The following is a 17,022-nucleotide window of genomic DNA, read 5'->3' on the forward strand; positions in this document are numbered from 1 at the left end:
AAATCAGGAGGTTTGATTGGTTCAGAAAGCTTTCTGGTCTTTTGACCATTAGCGCCAATTCTGTAGGAGCGTTCCATTCACCCCAGTTGTTCCTGTGAAGTGCACTACGTAGGGTACAGTGGCGGCTGCTGGCCTTTCAAAGAGGGGAAGCTCATTGTCGGCTTACATCATAAAATTTGTCAATTTATTTATACATAAATTCTGCCCTTCGTTCCTTTTCAAGAAAATGGCCTGAAATGGGTTGCAGTTCGTCTTTCGACTTCACTCACAAAAGCCGCGATGGGACTGAAGCTCACAGTGATTAAGTGATGGTGTAGAGATCAAAATAGCTGTCAATCAAAACAGGATTCAGCCTTTCGACTGATCCTCCAATCATCTTGCAGAAGCTCAGCGTTCACCCCCAGAGACGCTCAGCGTCCAGGGGCGGGACAAAATCGTGGCATTTATCCAATGACCGAGTTTCGAAGCAATAAAAAAAACCTTTCCATGCAGTCCCATTGAAGTGAAGAGACACTCAGCTTCTACGGGCAAATGCATTGACACTACGGGAATGTATGAGAAGTTAACAAAATCGAGTCAGTTGATTTGTGATAAGTAGCTGATTCTGAACGAACTCGTCTTCGAGATGAACGTGTTCTAACGCATTTGTAGTCAATAAAATGTTAACACAACTGTACATATTTGACCATTTAATTTTTGACATTTTAGGGGAAGCTGAGCTTCCCTTGCAGTCTTAGAGAAATCGCCACTGGTAGGGTATTCCACTGTTTTAAGTGAGATTCCAATCCAAAGGAAACGAAAAGGTTTAAATGAAGTAAACTTCAAACTGTGTAGGGAGTAGGGAGCGACGCTTCATCACTACGCTGGAAGCTGCCTGTAACATTTACCCATTGCGTGCGTTGCGGGTTAAGACAGTCGGAGCGTTATTAGACAGCAGAAAATGACAAGATCAGAATGATGTCGGATCGACGTTTCATTCATCTTTAATAAAAACTAGCAGTAATGTGAGAATAACCGGCGAACGTCCAGAAACGCTGCACAGTCCACCGAGAACACAAATGTAGCTCGTTCACTTTTACACCGTAAATCACAAACAATGAAACACCACATGATGACATCACAAAGCAGCTGTACGATGATAAAATCAGGTTTATTCCCAGATGACATCACAATATGATAGGCGGCTGAGCTTCAGTAGTTTGATAGTTTAGAAAGTAAAGAAACACTCAAACGCTCAAAGAAATTTCGCTAACAAGACGCTGTCATGTACGTGATGATGTCACAGGGTGTCCGAATGAATTCGTTTAACATGCTTGAGGTCCCATGGACAAGATTACGTGATCAGTGTGTAGGGAACACAAGGGCACTCAGTAGGGACCATGTGGCTAGGGACTCTTGTTGTTTACGAGTCATTATTTTGCGAGTCATGAGTCAAGTCAGAGTCATTTGAAATGAGTCCGAGTCGAATCTGAAGTCGCTGTGTGTGCGACTTACGTGCGACTCGGACTCGAGTCCCCATCTCTGAAACAAAGCAATGGGCAATTTTGTATCTCCTATTCACCTCACTTGCATGTGTTTGGACTGTGGGAGGAAACCCACACAGACACGGTGAGAACATGCAAACTCCACACAGGCAGGACCTGGACCGCTCCACCTGGGAATTAAACCCAGGACTGTAAGGCGACAGTGCTACCCACTCGGCATGGTGGTTCAAAGTTCATTTACAAAATAAACAGCACTATTGATAAAAGCTAACGAATCCCAAACACTATTAATGTTATTTCTCCATTCTGATAAAATCAACAGTCCACTGATGAATAACAGCTGATTTATAACGTGTGCTGCCTAACGCCCGGAGCACTGCGAGAGTCGATGAACTGGTAATCTGTATCTCCAGGGTATCGGCATTTTACGCTGTTTATTTTCCCTCTGTAACAGTTTGGATTGGATTGTTCCTCTATGGTACCCTTGAGTCATTTAGCACACGTCATTGATTTAGTTACGCTAATGACAACATGGCTAATCGCCTTCACCTTCTCAAACACAAAGCGACCGTTTGTTGCAGGGGGACTGTGAGCAATCTTACAATTACAATCTTCCAATCATTTAGATTTTTACAGTCAAACACTGTTAGTAAAGAAATTTGGAGGTGGTTTTAATGGTATGGCTGATCAGTGTATTTCAAACTATGACCAACCATTTCTTTAAACTGTTGAACTCTAGCTAAACTATTTCATCACATATTTTATATAATAAACATAAAAAAGCTTTTTATTCAAGTATGTCTTGACATTTCCGTGTTAAAAGCCTTAACTATAATTTAAATTCTAAAAACATTGACGGTTAGGTTACACCTAGCCTAATACATTACTGAACCCTCTGATGTTATGCTCAGTAAGTGGCTGAAAAGTGCAGGGGGTTGAATAGTTCTCACCTCAGGCAAAACTGCTCACAAACGGTGGATTTTCATTTGCTCAACCCTGTAACCTTCATGTATGTGCATTATTTAAAGCTTCAGCATACCAGATGAGATCAGGTGAAACCTGCTGTTGAAAGATTCTCAGGCTTTATCAGTTCTGACACAGCAGCAAGGCAAGAGCTCAAACTTCCTCATTAATCCAGCAGAGGCCAAAAGTTTGAAAGCACTACAAACTTTGAAGAAATAAGGAAACTTTTCAGAAGAGGCGCTAACTGAGAATGACAGAGAAAAAGCCACACCAGGTTAAGTTGGCTTTTACTTTTACTTCCAATTATGGCTTTATACACTGAGAGGAAGGTAGGAATCCTAGACAGGTCACTGGTCTATTGCTGGGCATTACATCGTCATCCGTTCACCCACTCACCAGGGCAATTTAAAGCAGAGACATATTAATAAGGTAAAGGAAATTGACGTACCCAAAGAAAAACCCTATTGCACATGTAAGGCACTGCAAAATTTCTTACAGGGTCTCCAGTGTTGCTATGCAATAGCCACTATACACCGACCAGGCATAACATTATGACCACTGACAGGTGAAGTGTTTGTATCTCCAGTTAATCTGACTGCACGTCTTTGAACTTTGGAAAGAAACCAGAGCTTCCGGAGGAAACCCACGCAGACATAGGGAGAACATGTTCCATGAACACTAAAAGCCTTAAATGTTGTTTTCAAATTGTGCCAGGCCACAATATAACCGTGAAAATCCACAGGCAGTCCCTTGGGCTCGGGCTGACAGTGCAGTGTAAGTTGTGGGACCTTATAGATTTAGTTTTGTGCCGTTCCAAACTATGTCCAACAGATGGACACCAACATCCCAATAATACTGGACTCTAACCTTTCTGACCAAGGCCCTTGTTAACAAGATGCCGGACAGTCTCTAGGAAGGCTCAATGTTATGCCAAGCTTCTTTATTTTCATTATAGAGGCTTCTATGGTTACAGGAAGACTAAAAGCCGTAAATGTTGTTTTTAAATTGTGCCAGGCCACAGTATGATCCTGAAGATTTACAGGCAGTTCCTTGGACTTCATGACTGACAGTGCAGTATGAATTGTGGAACCCTATAGATTTAGGTTTGTGCCTCTCCAACAGATGGACACCAACTAAGCTCTAGACACATCTCAATAATACAGGACTCTAACCTTTCTGACCAAGGCCCGTCTTAACCAGATGCCCAATTCGGCCGGACAGCCAGCTCTAGGAATCAAGGGTTCAAGTTTGTGCCAAGCTTAAATTTTTTATAATTACATTTCCATTTTTGGCATTTAGCAGATGCTAAAGTAGAGACAGTATACAGTCTAAGTGATTGGGGGTTAATGGTCTTGCTTAAGGGCCCAACAGTGGCAACCTGGTAGGGCTTGAACCAGCAACCTTCTAATTACTAGTCCAGTACCTTAACCACTAGGCTACAACTGTCATAATAGAGGCTTCTATGGTTACAGGAATACTAAAAGTCTTAAATGTTGTTTTTAAATTGTGCCAGGCCACAATATGATCATGAAGATTTACAGGCAGTCCCTTGGACTTCATGGCTGACAGTGCAGTATAAATTGCTGGACCTCATAGATTTAGGTTTGTGCCTTTCCAATCTGTGTCCAACAGATGGACACCAACTAAGCACTAAAAACATCTCAATAATACAGGACTCTAACCTTTCTGACCAAGGCCCTTCTTAACCTGATGCCCAATTAGGCAGAACAGCCAACTATAGGAAGGTTCAAGGTTGTGCCAAGCTTCTTTTTTTCATAATAGAGGCGTCTATGGTTCCAGGAACACTAAAAGCCTTAAATATTGTTTTCAAATTGTGCCAGGACACAATATGATCATGAAGATCCACAGGCAGTTCCTGTGACTGACAGTGCAGTGTAAATTGCTGGACCTTATAGATGTAGGTTTGTGCCTTTCCGAACTATATCCAACATATGGACACCAATTAAGCTCGAGACACATCTCAATAATAATATTAATAATAATTCCCAATTGTAAAACCACTGCTGCTTACGCAACCCCTCGATCTAATCAAAGAGAGTCGGATCACCACATGAACTCTCTAACATGTCCAATCTGCAGCTGCTTCTTATAATCTGTCGTGTTCCCATACAGACCAATATCATCTACTGAGAACTACACTGAGCTTTATGTGACTCATCAGCAACAGAAATACTTAGTTATTATATAGATAATTGCTTTTATTATTTGAGGGGTTTATAAGCACATAGCTCTTGATATAGTCTCATTTTAAATCAAAATACATTCATTTTCTGAATGTTAAGGTTGTTTTACTGCATGATTGAAAGCAGAGACAGAATGAGACATGAGTTCACATTCTTACAAAGGGCTAGTGTGAATTGGACCATATTAAAATAGAAGCATAACTGCTGCATGTGGTGTGCTATAAAAACCCACTTTAGAAACACCTAGACTGTCACCAGGGTGCAATCTAAAACTTTTTCCCCCTTAACAACTGTTTGTAACCACATCGCAGGTAGAAAAATTCACCTATTATAAAATACACATCAGCCACACCATTAAAACCACTGACAGATTAAATAATTCACTTTGATTTTCAATGAGTGAGATATTTGAAGCAGGATGTGAAGCAGAAAAAAAGGATCTGAGCAGCTTTGACAAGGGACAGATTTTAATGGCTGAACGACTGGGTCACATCATTTCCAAAACAGGGTGTTTAGTGCCTACTAAAGGTGGTCTAAGAAAGAACCAGTGAACTGGTGACAGGCTTATGGATATTCAAGGTTCACTCAAGTGTGTAAGGAGTGTTGGATAACCTGTCTGGTCAGATCTCACAGAGGAGCTAATGTAGCACAAATTGCTGAATAAGTTAATGCTGTTTATGATAGAAAGGTGTCAGAACACAGTGCATGACAGCTCATGAGTGCTCATGAAGAAGAAGAATGCCTTTGTCACATACACCAATCAGCCATAACATTTAAACCACACCCTTGTTTCTACACTCACTGTCAATTTTATCAGCTCCACTTACCATATAGAAACACATTGTAGTTCTACAATTACTGACTGTAGTCCATCTGTTTCTCTACATACTTTTTTAGCCTGCTTTCACCCCATTCTTGAATGGTCAGGACCCCCACAGGACCACCAAAGAGTAGGTATTATTTAGGTGGTGGATCATTCTCAGCACTGCAGTGACACTGACATGGTGGTGGTGTGTTAGTGTGTGTTGTGCTGGTATGAGTGGATAAGACACAGCAGCGCTGCTGGAGTTTTTAAACACCTCACTGTCACTGCTGGACTGAGAATAGTTCACCAACCAAAAATATCCAGCCAACAGCGCCCCATGGGCAGCATCCTGTGTCCACTGATGAAGGTCTAGGAGATGACCGACTCAAACAGCAGCAATAGATGAGCGATCGTCTCTGATTTTACATCTACAAGGTGGACCAACTAAGAAAGGACAGTGAGTGGACACGGTATTTAAAAACTCCATCAGCGCTGCTGTATCTTATCCACTCATACCAGCACAACACACACTAACACACCACCACCATGTCAGTGTCACTGCAGTGCTGAGAATGATCCACCACCTAAATAATACCTACTCTGTGGTGGTCCTGTGGGGGTCCTGACCATTAAAGAACAGGGTGAAAGCAGGCTAAAAAAGTATGTAAAGAAATAGATGGACTACAGTCAGTAATTGCAGAACTACAAAGTGCTTCTATATGGTAAGTGGAGCTGATAAAATGGACAGTGAGTGTAGAAACAAGGAGGCGGTTTTAATGTTATGGCTGATCAGTGTATACGCAAGTACAGTACAATGAAAATCTTTCTCCGTGAATTCCAACTTGTTTGGAAGTTGGGGTCAGAGCGCAGGGTCAGTCACTGTACTGCACATTTGGAGCAGACAGGTTTAAGGGCCTTGCTCAAGGGCCCAACAGTGGCTGCATAGCAGAGCCTGGATTCGAACTGACAATCTTCCAACTGATAGCCCAAAGCTCCACCCACTAAGCTACCACTGTCCCAAGCCGAGAAGGTTAGAGGCTGCATGGCAGAGCTGGGTTTCGAACTCTTAACCTTTTGACTGAAAGCACAAAGCCCTACCCACTAGGCTACCACTGTCACTGTACAATGAGCACATGAGGCAGTGGATTTGCTGATAATGTCTTGGACTTCAGAAGACTCCTAAAGGTTTCCTGTGTGATCTGGCACCATGTCTTGACCGGTCAGAGCTGTTCTGATGGAACTAAAGGGACCAACACAATATTGGTGTATGAGCTTGCTTGCTTCTAAAACTGTGACTAATAGACTAGTAGAGCTTTAATCTTTAGATTTAAAGGTGAAAAATATAATCACATAAGCTTATGCCTAGGGTAGAAATTGTGCAACCACCACGTTCCCAAAGGTCTAATTACCTCAGCTTAATGATGTCCCTCTATAATTACACTCCTCAAGCTAAACGTACCCACCCCTCCAGCAAAGTGTATGCAACTTTGTCCTAAAAACTAAAGGTGTTCAATGTTTAATAAACTGTATTATACAGCTCACAATGACATCATAATCACTGTTAATAGACCAGCGTTGTTTTACAGACTGCATAGTTTTTTCTACTATGTTTCATAACATGCACTTATTAGGTTATGTGAATTTATTAAGCTAGGGAATAATTAGCTGTTGATGATTGCTGTTGGCTAAAACTCAAGGGTAATGATATCCCACCTGTGCGATCAGGTGTGATTAATGCCACTGCACCTTGTGCACACTTGGCATGCCAACATCAAAAATCATACAGATTATTAATTCAAAAAAAGTGCCCGAGGCTTCATGTCCAGATTTATTAACTCTGAACCCTCCCACCCACATGGATTAAAAATAGCTTTTTAAAATAGACTTATATTGTTCTGTAATACAGCGTTACGTTTACACTGATCAGCCATAACATTAAAACCACCTACTTGTTTCTACACTCACTGTCCATTTTATCAGCTCCACTTACTGACAATTACTGACTGTAGTCTATCTGTTTATCTACACAGTTTTTACTCTTCTTTCACCCTGTTCTTCAATGGTCAGGACCCCCACAGAGCAGGTATTATTTAGGTGGATCATTCTCAGCACTGCAGTGACACTGACATGGTGATGGTTTGTTAGTGTGTGTTGTGCTGGTATGAGTGGTGCTACCGTGTCCACTCACTGTCCACTCTATCAGACACTCCTACCTAGTTGGTCCACCTCGTAGATGTAAAGCTCATCTATTGCTGCTGTTTGAGTTGGTCATCTTCTAGACCTTCATCAGTGGTCACAGGACTCTGCCTACGGGGCGCTGTTGGCTGGATATTTTTGTTTGGTGTACTGTTTTCAGTCTAGCAGTGACAGTGAGATGTTTAAAAAACTCCATCAGCATTGCTGTGTTTGATCCACTCATACCAGCACAACACACACTAACAAACCATCACCATGTCAGTGTCACTGCAGTGCTGAGAATGATCCACCACCCAAATAATACCTGCTCTGTAGTGGTCCTGGGAGAGTCCTGACCATTATAGAACAGCATGAAAAGGGGCTAACAAAGCATGCAGGGAAACAGATGGACTACAGTCAGTAATTGTAGCACTACAAAGTGCTTCAATATGGTAAGTGGAGCTGATAAAATGGACAGTTAGTGTAGAAACAAGGAGGTGGTTTTAATGTTATGGTTGATCGGTGTTTATAATAATGACCTTATTGATCTTCTTAACATTTAAATAAATGCTTTAAGATAATTAAATCAATAGATCTATGAATCTAAGCAAAAATAACTGGTCTGTAGGAACAAACTGGTTCGTTTCCAGGCTAAAATCAGAACCGAGGAGGAATTGCAAGTGTGTGAATCCAGTGTCCTGCCATGTCCTGCTTCTTCACAGTGACTGGTAATTGTCTCCGGTTACTCTAAATATTTCAGCAGGCATCAGGCAGGACACAGCGCTCTGAAACCAGAACACGTTTTTGGGAAAATGAATGACACAGGAACCACGCATAAAATATGTATTAAGTAATTTGCTATTTATAATTCACATTTTGCCATAGCTGGCTGGAACAGGAGCTGCAGCCTAAATCCACCGCTGAATCCGCACAGGAGTGCTTGGATACTCTTATGGACACATACACACCTTTCTCTTGGTTTGAATTTTTCGGGAATATTATACAAGGCTAAACACTACACACCGAGAATAAAACGTGACGATATTTGAATAAATCATAAATATGCAGTTCTGGAATGCAGGCACATCACAAATGCGTATTACTTAGGTTCAATGTTTCCAAGCCATCAATCAGTAAAATGGATCTAAATTGCAAATTGAGCTTCAGCTGATAATATAAATGAGATTTTCTAAAAATTGTTTATACAACATGTTAAAAATAGTGCATAACAAAACGCCTGTTTGACATTGATTAATAAACCAACATCAGCATGCATGGAATCCTTTGCATACAAACTCACATGTACAAACATGTACTTATCTCACAATACACACATTTCCACAAACACACACACATATGATCCATTGCAGTTTAACTGAGAGGAAAAATAATCATGCAGCATATAGACCAGTGGTCCCCAACCATTGAGCAGTGGACCGGTACCGGTCCGTGGGTCATTTATTACTGGGTTGTGCAGCAATAATAAATAATTACAGATCGCTACAAGAGCAAATACATTTCCAATACTCTTCATGTGTAATTGTCTCTTATCACCACTAGGTGGAAGCCGAGTCTTGTTGCAGCATAACAAGCTCAGGATTCACACTGATTTTCCATTCTAACTATTTTTATTTTAAATCCTCCCACCCCCGTCGGTCCGTGTTGCAAAAGAAGTTGGGGACCGCTGATATAAACCCCTTATGGGCCTTTTTTTTTAATTAAGGTAAACGAGCAATTAAGCTTAAGCCAGCAACTCTTTGCTTAATAAATTGACATGACAAAGTGTGTCAATTAAATATTATTCACAATTTAAAACCCAGTGCTGAATAATTATCCGACATTAGGTATTGTAAATAGTTCACACAATTTAAAGAACTAAATAAATTAATCAAAAAACCCAAAGGTCAGTCATTTTTCCCCTAGTTTCTTTCTTTCTCTCATTCTGTATTGTATACATACTATGTGTACATATATATATATATATATATATATATATACAGTGTATCACAAAAGTGAGTACACCCCTCACATTTCTTCAGATATTTAAGTATATCTTTTCATGGGACAACACTGACAAAATGACACTTTGACACAATGAAAAGTAGTCTGTGTGCAGCTTATATAACAGTGTAAATTTATTATTCCCTCAAAATAACTCAATATACAGCCATTAATGTCTAAACCACCGGCAACAAAAGTGAGTACACCCCTAAGAGACTACACCCCTAAATGTCCAAATTGAGCACTGCTTGTCATTTTCCTTCCAAAATGTCATGTGATTTGTTAGTGTTACTAGGTCTCAGGTGTGCATAGGGAGCAGGTGTGTTCAATTTAGTAGTACAGCTCTCACACTCTCTCATACTGGTCACTGAAAGTTCCAACATGGCACCTCATGGCAAAGAACGCTCTGAGGATCTTAAAAGATGAATTGTTGCGCTACATGAAGATGGCCAAGGCTACAAGAAGATTGCCAACACCCTGAAACTGAGCTGCAGCACAGTGGCCAAGATCATCCAGTGTTTTAAAAGAGCAGGGTCCACTCAGAACAGACCTCGCGTTGGTCGTCCAAAGAAGCTGAGTGCACGTGCTCAGCGTCACATCCAACTGCTGTCTTTGAAAGATAGGCGCAGGAGTGCTGTCAGCATTGCTGCAGAGATTGAAAAGGTGGGGGGTCAGCCTGTCAGTGCTCAGACCATACGCCGCACACTACATCAAATTGGTCTGCATGGCTGTCACCCCAGAAGGAAGCCTCTTCTGAAGTCTCTACACAAGAAAGCCTGCAAACAGTTTGCTGAAGACATGTCAACAAAGGACATGGATTTCTGGAACCATGTCCTATGGTCTGATGAGACCAAGATTAATTTGTTTGGTTCAGATGGTCTCAAGCATGTGTGGCGGCAATCAGGTGAGGAGTACAAAGATAAGTGTGTCATGCCTACAGTCAAGCATGGTGGTGGGAATGCCATGGTCTGGGGCTGCATGGGTGCAGCAGGTGTTGGGGAGTTACATTTCATTGAGGGACACATGAACTCCAATATGTACTGTGAAATACTGAAGCAGAGCATGATCCCCTTCCTCCGGATACTGGGTCGCAGGGCAGTGTTCCAGCATGATAATGACCCCAAACACACCTCTAAGACGACCACTGCTTTATTGAAGAGGCTGAGGGTAAAGGTGATGGACTGGCCAAGCATGTCTCCAGACCTAAACCCAATAGAACATCTTTGAGGCATCCTCAAGCGGAAGGTGGAGGAGCGCAAAGTCTCGAATATCCGCCAGCTCCGTGATGTCGTCATGGAGGAGTGGAAAAGCATTCCAGTGGCAACCTGTGAAGCTCTGGTAAACTCCATGCCCAGGAGAGTTAAGGCAGTTCTGGGAAATAATGGTGGCCACACAAAATATTGACACTTCAGGAACTTTAGACATTAATTTAGACATTAATGGCTGTGTGTTGAGTTATTTTTAGAAGACAGTAAATCTACACTGCTATACAAGTTGTACACTGACTACTCTAAGTTATATCCAAGTTTCATGTCTATAGTGTTGTCCCATGAAAAGATATAATAAAATATTTGCAGAAATGTGAGGGGTGTACTCACTTTTGTGATACACTGTATATATAGACCACTACAGAGCAGGTATTATTTAGGTGGTGGATCATTCTCAGCACTGCAGTGACACTGACATGGTGGTGGTGTGTTAGTGTGTGTTGTGCTGGTATGAGTGGATCTGACACAGCAGTGCTGATGGAGTTTTTAAACACCTCACTCACTGTCACTGCTGGACTGAAAATAGTCCACCAACCAAAAATATCCAGCCAACAGCGCCCCGTGGGCAGCATCCTGTGACCACTGATGAAGGTCTAGAAGATGACCAACTCAAACAGCAGCAATAGATGAGCGATCGTCTCCGACTTTACATCTACAAGGTGGACCATCTAGGTAGGAGTGTCTAATAGAGTGGACAGTGAGTGGACACAGTATTTAAAAACTCCAGCAGCGCTGCTGTGTCTGATCCACTCATACCAGCACAACACACACTAACACACCACCACCATGTCAGTGTCACTGCAGTGCTGAGAAGGATCCACCACCTAAATAATACCTGCTCTGTGGTGGTCCTGGGAGAGTCCTGACCTTTGAAGAACAACATGAAAGGGGGATAACAAAGCATGCACAGAAACAGATGGACTACAGTCAGTAATTGTAGAACTACAAAGTGCTTCTATATGGTAAGTGGAGCTGATAAAAATGGACAGTGAGTGTAGAAACAAGGAGATGGTTTTAATGTTATGGTTGATATATATCGTATATATATATATAAACCTTAACAATGTCTCAGTTACATGAGGAATCCAGCACTCCTGGATATTGTACTGTTCAGATTTGTCAAATTACCTACCACATTTTCCTTTAGATTTACCCTAATAAACAAACCGTACTCATATGGATGTGCAGTCTTTCAAACAACAAAGAACAACCATCACACTTTCCGTGTGCAGTAGCCACTTCTCTTTTCATTGCTAGAGGCAGATACTCACAGGAAGCTGAATGGTGTCTGAAGTCACTCTGTATTCTCTGTGAATCATCCTCCATATATACAGGCAGGTCAACTAAACAGCAGGGGTCATGTTCTGTTAGCAAACCGTTATGCTGCAGTTACAATTAATTTGGCATGTTTTAACAAGCTGGTGCCTTAATCTACAGTATTGTGTAGAATAAATAAAAAAACCTTATTTGATATACTGGACTCACATCTGTCGTGGAATAATGTTAAGCTTGAAATGTAGTCATGTTGTTACATTAGTCAGAATGCAGATGTAAGAAGTGAGTTAAATAAAATAGTTTTGTCAAATTTTTTGTCAGAAAACATTAGCAGGTCCCTGTAAATTGCGAGCAAATGTAATTATTTAAAAATGCAGACGTGCCTAGACTTTTACATTATTGAGGCCAGGTAAAATGTGTATTTTTAATTTATAGATTTGTTCCATTTAGGAAACCAGCACCACAGAAGCAGCCATTCTAATTTGTCTACGTGTTTTTAAGATTTACATAGATACAGAGCAGGACATTTGTTTGTGATGAATTACTTGACTCGTTAGTCCTGAAGCCAAATCAGGTTAAACCCTAAACCCATGGTGGAAAGATCTTTACTGTCACCAGTACGAACTATGGACTCTCTGCACGATCATATATGTGCTATTTACCACATCCATATAAGGACAGTAAGTAAATCATTAAGTCACTTACAGTAGTAATATAATGTGAATGATGGGAACAAGTTCAGAGTCCTCGGTTTCACCTACTTATATTCACCACTAAATAAATACAAGAAGTGACATGATAGGAAGGAAGCAACTAGAATAAAGACTACAATGAGTTTTGTGTGGGGTGTAAAAATGATTTGCAATGATGATTGCAAAAAACAGACACACACACATATACACCGATCAACCATAACATTAAAACCACCTCTTTGTTTCTATACTCGTCCATTTTATCAGCACTTTGTAGTTCTACAATTACTGACTGTAGTAAATCTGTTTCTCTGCATACTTTTTTAACCTCCTTTCACCCTGTTCTTCAATGGTCAGGACCCCCACAGGACCACCACAGAGCAGGTATTATTTAGGTGGTGGATCATTCTAAGCACTGCAGTGACACTGACATGGTGGTGGTGTGTTAGTGTGTGTTGTGCTGGTGTGAGTGGTATGAGTAAACCTCACTGAGAATAGTCCACCAACCAAAAATATCCAGCCAACAGCATGGGCAGCGTCCGTGGGCAGCGTCCTGTGACCACTGAAGGTCTAGAAGATGACCAACTCAAACAGCAGCAATAGATGAGCGATTGTCTCTGACTTTACATCTACAAGGTGGACCAACTAGGTAAGAGTGTCTAATAGAGTGGACAGTGAGTGGACGCGGTATTTAAAAACTCCAGCAGCGCTGCTGTGTTTGATCCACTCATACCAGCACAACACACACTAACACACCACCACCATGTCATTGTCACTGCAGTGCTGAGAATGATCCACCACCCAAATAATACCTGCTCTGTGGTGGTCCTGTAGGGGTCCTGACCAAGAACAGGGTGGAAGCAGGTTAAATAAAGTATGTAGAGAAACAGACTAAAGTGAAGCTGATAAAATGGACAGTGAGTGTAGAAACAAGGAGGTGGTTTTAATGTTATGGCTGATCGGTGTAAGTTGGGAGATCTGTTCATTCTCTTATATCTTTGATTAACTGATAAAAGTAGAAAGTTTTTGCTGATGAACTTCATTGTAATTTGTGCACATTTACAGTTTGATGCCTGTACAGTTTGGTGCCAAGTTGGCACTGAGAAATTCTTAGCACTGTGTTCCATCACTATTTTAATAGTGTGGGAACTGACGTCAATAACTGTTGCAGTTTTGCAAGTGAAATTATTCTCTAATCTTTCTAAATACAAGACTTCAGCTGCTCAACAGTCTGTGGTTGCTATATTATTCTCCACTTAATGATGCACCATACTCTTTAACAGGGGACAGATCTGGGCTAGTCAAGCACACACACTCTGTGTCAATAAAATACTCCCACCTAAGCCCATGTGGCTAAATTCATCACAACAGTATGACAGTTTCTCTTAAAGTATCATCTGAGGACTCAAAAGTCACGCACATACAAAAGTGGTTTCTGTTCTTGCACTACAAGGACTGAGAATTCTCCAGATTCCCTGAATCGTTTCACAATATTATGTACGGTAGATGGTAAATGACTCAGATTATTCAAACTGACTGATAATTATTTTATTACGTTGGAAACTCAGTCATGAGCTTTGTCCGATCACTGCTTGCAAGAACTGGGTATAAAATGAGAGTCAACCATGCTTTAAAACACTGCAACTTAAATACTTGATCAACTTTTCATGCTTATTTTGCCTCTGGCCCAACTTTTTGGAGTGTTGAGTGTGTTGCAGGCATCAAATCCAAAATTCTATCTATCTCTCTATCTCTCTATCTCTCTATATAATATTATGACCACCTTCCTAATATTGTGTTGGTCCCCCTCTTACTGCCAAAACAGCCCTGCAACTGTGATGCGCTGTGTATTCTGACACCTTTCTATCAGAACCAGCATTAACTTCTTCAGCAATCTGAGCTACAGTAGCTCGTCTGTTGGATCGGACCACACGGGCCAGCCTTCACTCCCCACGTGCATCAATGAGCCTTGGCCGCCCATGACCCTGTCGCCGGTTTACCACTGCTCCTTCCTTGGACCACTTCTGATACATATTGACCACTGCAGACCAAGAACACCCCGCAAGAGCTGCAGTTTTGGAGATGCTCTGACCCAGTCGTCTAGCCATCACAATTTGGCCCTTGTCAAACTCGCTCAAATCCTTACGCTTGCTAATTTTTCCTGTTTCTAACATCAACTTTGAGGATAAAATGTTCACTTGCTGCCTAATATATCCCACCCACTAACTGCCGTGATGAAGAGATAATCAGTGTTATTCACTTTACCTGTCAGTGCTCATAATGTTATATCTTGTCGGTGTATAAATATAATGATATCTTACACCTTTATTAGGGATTCACATTTTGCCAATTTCTTTTAACCAATAAACGAGCGTCATTAGTTGATGGTTAAATGATAACCATCAAGCTTACAGCATCCTATCAAAATATGTATCCCAAAATTTCATAACAACTAAATATGCCATTAGTACATTAAGTACATATCAAACAGAAGCAGACAGTTACTGACAAGAGCTAAATAAATATGCCAGTAGTAGTAAGTAAAAATGCAATCGGCATATTAAAGCTTATCCAGACAACATTACTGTGGTATTATGTGATAAGCAGAGTTTTATCTTTATACTGGAACATGATGAAAAATAGTCACATATTTATTACAATAAGAAATAAAACAATAGTTACACAAAGGTCTGTATGTGGCGAGTTTACCATGCAGACAGACACTAAACAGCTTGTGCTTGTGATTTTAATGTTTAAATGTTTTAATGTTGTCTATCATTATTAAAACAATATGAATGCATAAAATGTGATTTTTCTGTTCTGATTAGAACAGCAGGCTTTACTCTAAATGTGTTAGAACATCTAGCTGGCACATGTGCAGTGTGGGTGTCATACAGGTGTGGTTCAAATCAAACCTTGGCTGTCGGAAATTAATTTAATGCCTCTACAGGTCTACATTTGATCATTTCATGTACTTATGTAATAGGCTGCTCTCCAGGTACCTTAGATAAGTGTATTACATTAAACTAATTTCTTAAAGGGTTTATAAATACACCTATGAAATCCATGATGTTTATTTCAGTAAGTACATTTAATAAGTGTTCAGATCTGGAACAAAAAGCACAAACTTAAACTCAACTGTCAACTGATGTCTGACACTTTTAATTGAATAAAATAAGGGTTTTTTTTTTATTAAAATGCAAATAATCATACAGCTGCACCATAGCGCCACCCTACAACATGTTATATAGAGTAGTAAGTTTACTAAGAATACAATGAAATCCATATTAGATAGTTAACTAACATATACGATTGTAAAAGGCTAGAATTATTCAGTCAAAAAAAATCACACACTTGTTTTCTAAAACTAAAAAGATTAGAATTGTTTATGTTAGTAAAACCCCCTGTTGGAGCCCTCGTGATTTTTACACGTATCAATTTATCCAATGTGACCTACATATGTCACACAATTGCATTTCACATCAGGCCGTAAAAAGACTTGACAGTGGTATGAGATACAATCCCACACGTCCTGCTGGGAAAGCTCACTAACGCTGGTTAAATAGTGTGGTTACATGTCAGGTCAAGATTTTGACCCTCAGCAGACTGCTAATTAGCTAGCGGATAATTTTCTGATGAACCTTACTTTAACCTCATTAGGTTGAACTCCTGGTCCTCATAACATGGAAGTGAACCCAATTACTAATTTCAGTAGGAAATGGGTGTTTGAACCAGACTGTGAACAGTGCACCAGTTTGGTTTCAGGATACCTCATCGTGAACTCTAAAAAAGTCAATCAGCAGCCTTAAAGTAACACTGTGCTGCCAATGAAAGGTCTTAAAGTGGAACTGAGGAAAAATGAGTTAAAAATTATTAACAATGTAATTAAGAGTTGCTATTTTAAATGTAAGTGTGGCAATTTTATTTCCAAGGATTTATGATGCCAAAATACTGTTAAAACCATGTGACTGTCCGAAAACCTAGTGATCTCTCTACATAGACACATTTTACGTCATACTACTCTCAAACTGTGGTTACGTAATCGCCATAATCAAGTAGTGCGTCTAAAAACCTTATGAGATTGACGTCTTATTAGAATCCTCTCTACTTAAACAGCTGCCCAGGTAGGCACTAGGCAGCAAGGCAGCTCACTAG

The sequence above is a fragment of the Trichomycterus rosablanca genome, chromosome 14 (genome assembly GCF_030014385.1).
Source record: "Trichomycterus rosablanca isolate fTriRos1 chromosome 14, fTriRos1.hap1, whole genome shotgun sequence".
NCBI classification, from domain to species: domain Eukaryota; kingdom Metazoa; phylum Chordata; class Actinopteri; order Siluriformes; family Trichomycteridae; genus Trichomycterus; species Trichomycterus rosablanca.